The 4,309-nt window shown below is 51.2% G+C and overlaps 1 pseudogene; it reads left to right on the top strand.

The window, feature by feature from the left end:
* Positions 1–640: 640 nt before the first annotated feature.
* Positions 641–1,847, top strand: LOC125553461 (mitogen-activated protein kinase kinase 9 pseudogene; annotated as a pseudogene).
* The last annotated feature ends 2,462 nt before the right edge of the window (positions 1,848–4,309 follow it).

Raw genomic sequence — 4,309 nt, 5'->3', positions numbered from 1 at the left:
ATAAAAGGAGAAGGTGGAGGCGGTGGCGGGAGCTGGAGAATGACGAGGCGGCAGTAGCGGCAATTGCAGTTAGGGTATAGCGTAGCGAAGTGAGGATTGATCTCAAGACATGTGAATGGAGATCTAACGGCTCAGGTGAAAACAAACCAAGTTCCACTGCCCATGCCAAATACATACATCAAAATCATAATTCCTAAAAAACATTGGTGTATTATTATACAACGGTATTAAGTTTACAAGTGTATTTTACCAGCCACCAGCGATTCTCGGCAGGAAACGTAATGGAGGAAATCGCTGTAAACATTACATGCCCAAAACGGCGACCCAACCCAAGCATCCGGAACAAACCCAACCGTCTATTTTTTTGCCAAGCAATGTTTTAAGGGGTTATTTTGGAGGAAAGCTTTGGCATAAATCTCCTTAAATTTCAGACTCAATAACATCATGAATATCCATTCTTGCAGACAAGATAAATAAGCAGATTTTCACATCGTTTTCAAAAGAAAGGTTTAAAAAGATTCAGAAGTTACACATCAAAATCTCAGCACAGTCAGCCAAATTTACTTGCGCCGCCAGGTCGTAGTATAAAGCTAACCTCACCTCCACACAAAAACATCATCCGTTACTCGATCATCAATTTCATCATTCTATTGCCAATACTGTTCTTGCGAAACACACGGCGACTCAAGATCATGGCGGCTGCCAGAGAAAGGAGGCTACCGCAGCTTCACCTCACGCTCGACGCGCCCACGTGGGCCTTCCGGTGCCCCGCCTCGGCGCCGGTCACCGCGGCGACGCCGTCCACCTCGGCGGCTCGGCCGGACGGTGAGTTCCGCCTGATCGACTTCGACAGGCTCTCCGTCCTTGGTCGCGGGAACGGCGGCACCGTCCACAAGGTCTCGCACCGCCGCACGTCGGCGCTGTACGCGCTCAAGATCATTCACCGCGGCCACCCCGGCGCCGACGAGGAGGTAGAAGTTGTACGGCGCGTCGACTCCCCGCACATCGTCCGGTGCCACTCGGTGCTCCCGACGGCGTCCGGCGACTCCGCCTTACTCCTCGAGCTGATGGACGGCGGTTCGCTCGACTCGCTCGTCCGCGCCGGCCAGGGAGGCTTCCCGGAGGAGGCCCTTGCGGAGGTGGCCGCGCAGGCGTTGTCTGGCCTAGCATACCTCCGCGCCCGCCGCGTTGTCCACCGCGACATCAAGCCGGCCAACCTCCTTATCAACAAAGCCGGGCAAGTCAAGATCGCCGACTTCGGCATAGCCGAGGTCGTCTCCCGCGCCGGCAAATACCGCGCGGCCTACGAGGGCACCGCCGCGTACATGAGCCCCGAGCGCTTCGACACGGAGCGGTCGTTGCAGGGCGACGGCGACGAGGAGGGCCCCGTCGACCCCTACGCCGCCGACGTGTGGGGGCTGGGGGTGACCGTCCTGGAGCTCCTCATGGGGCGGTACCCGCTGCTCCCCGCCGGGCAGGAGCTGAGCTGGGCGGCGCTCATGTGCGCCGTGTGCTTCGGCGAGCTGCCGGCACTTAGCGACGGTGCAGCGTCGCCGGAGCTCCGGAGTTTCGTGGCCGCTTGCCTACAGAAGGACCACCGGAAGCGAGCTTCCGTCTCAGAGCTGCTCGTGCACCCATTCGTCGCCGGGAGAGACGTAGCGGCGTCGAGACGGGCGCTAGGCGAAGTGATCAAGCAGCGGTGCTGATAGGCGTGTAAAACTGTAAATGTTGAACTGTCACATTCTCTAATCGTAAATACCTAAGCTAGGCATTTGCACATACAAATAGTGTACCATACTTTGAACTTGTGAGGGTCTTACTCTCTAAGGGTGTGTTTGACTGGGGAACAAAGTGGAATGGAATGTCATGGTTCCGTGACATTCCGTTCCACTGGAATGGGTTGATTCTGTTTCTATGTTTGGTTGGGCCTAATAAGTATAATGGAACGGTTCTGTTTTAGTGTTTGGTTGGAGATACGTGATTGAAGTCATTTGATTCATCTCACCTAATATCACTCATATACATTTCAAAAATGTGTCAAAACATAACCTAAAAAACTGTCAAAAAACAAGTCATTTACTCAAAATCGTGTTGCTGTGATTTGGAAAAGCCACCAAGATTCAGAACATAATAATGGTCACAAATCGTTGTGGCAACTGCTTGTCGCGGCTGCTTGTCCAGGTGTGGCACATGTCTTCTGAGGTGCAGCCTCCTGTCGTGATCCAACTTTGCTCGCGGTCATCCACAGCTGCCTGACGTGGAGCATCGCCGGAGATCCGGAGCGACCCGACGTGAAGCGTCGCCGGAGATCCGCAGCAACCCGACGTGAAGCCTCGCCGGAGATCCGCAGCGACCCGACGTGGAGCATCGCCGGAGATCCGGAGCAGCCCGACGCGGAGATCAGCAGCAGCCCGACGTGGAGCTGATAGGAGAGGGAGATGTGTCGCCGGACATGGAGAGATGTCGCTCGAGAGGGAGGAGGAGAGGCGGCGCCGGTGTAAGAGAGACGAGGGGCGCATATCGAGAGGGGGAGCGAGATGAGGGAGTGGCGGCGGCGTGGGAGAGCGAGATGAGGGAGTCGTGGGGAGGTGAGGGACGCGGGGCCGAGCCGTTCCGCGTGATTCCTCCAAATCGGAGGTATGAGTGTATTCCGGATCTCGGCGGAATATTCCGCTCGTGGGAATCGGGGGTTCCGGTACCTCGCTGCTACCAAACACAAGAACGAGCCCCAGGCACAGGACGGACCCGTTACGTTCCACCCAGTGATCAGAACCAAACACACCCTAAAATGGCCGGGGAGGGAGTGCGGTGCGGTGCGGATACGATGGTTGCATCGGGGAGGCTGGGGCCGTCGATGTAAGGTGCTACGCGGTCATGCCTTGGTGGCCGTGGCGACACTCGATGGAAGAGGGAGCCCGGCGCGAGGAAGGAGGAGGCAGCGGGCTTGGAGGGCGGCGTCGGCCAACGGCGGTCGCATGAGGAGGGGCCATATTTGCGCGATGCTCTAATGGATCTAGAAATATGAAATGGACTTGGTGTCCATATTTGCTCATTTCTGAATCAAACAAATTACAGCACGCCACCAGAGACTAAGTTATACGCAGCTATTTAATAACATGTGTGGACCTGAAGTTGTACATAATTTAGAAATTAGAGATTTATTTTTCAAAACGGACATCATATGTCCCCTCCGGGTTAACGCAACGCAAGTGTCATTGCCATCACCCACCCGCAGGTTCCTAAAGTTGTAGACCACATAACTCGCCATTGAGATCGTGCAACAAACCGAGGCCTTCGAGAAGGGCAACGGGAAACAACGCAATATGCATCACCATCATCTGACCCAATAAGACATTGGTCTAGTATTTCACCCGAAGCATGGACAAAAAAAATAGGAGATAGAGGTGGCACCACAAACGATCCCTCGGATGACGTATAACAATGTCCTTTAGAGTAACCGTCGCCGGTTTTGACCGACCCTCCTCGAATATACACAAATGGTCAAATCCCACCGTTAACAGTAGCCATTGTCATCCATCCAAAGACATAACCCCGCGAGACGTAACCACCCGCACCACATGGAGAAACATATCCCACGAGGCCACAAAGTGGTGCCCAAGCTCGGTTGTTGCATCGATCGGACGCACCGCAAAGTTTAGCTTTGGTACCACTATGACCGCACATGGTTGTTATTGGACACTCGATCCCGCCGCGAACAAGACAAAGCACCACACAACCAAAAAACCCCACCACCAAACATGATGCTAAACTTCCTCCGCCGGCAAGCCAATGCACCATCACGTCCGAGTTCATCATCCTCTGCCAATGAGCGCCAGATCTGTAACATCTCAATTTTTAATTTGGATGTTATTCATTAGATCATCATATGAATTCATAATTTTTGCATCTTTGAATTTGTTTTATTTGGAATTTTGATCCTAGAAACCTTAAGCAACTCAAGGACCAAATGAGAGAGTTGGAGGTTCTCACAAAAATCCAATTTTGAATTTTCAAAATTGGCAAATTGGATCATTGTACTTTATTTGAAATTATTTTCCAATTATTTCAAATAAATAAAATAATGAGAGAAGATAATATGACTTCTTAAAAAAAGCAAGAATATTGGAAATTTAATTTTGAATAAAAATATATTTTATTTGATTTTATTTGCGTGATTATTTATTTTTATTAGTACTAAAAATGTTTATTTTATTTTAGGCATATAGGTCCAAAAAATGTTCACATTAGTCCAAATATTAGGAGGGAATTATGTGATTTTTCTGGAATTTTCAAAAATATTTTTGTTATG

Source organism: Triticum urartu, chromosome 4A (genome assembly GCF_056163025.1).
Source record: "Triticum urartu cultivar PI428250 chromosome 4A, HENAU_Tu73, whole genome shotgun sequence".
NCBI lineage: Eukaryota > Viridiplantae > Streptophyta > Magnoliopsida > Poales > Poaceae > Triticum > Triticum urartu.
The sequence above is the reverse complement of the archived record's forward strand: the minus strand, read 5'-3'. Positions and strand labels throughout refer to the sequence as shown.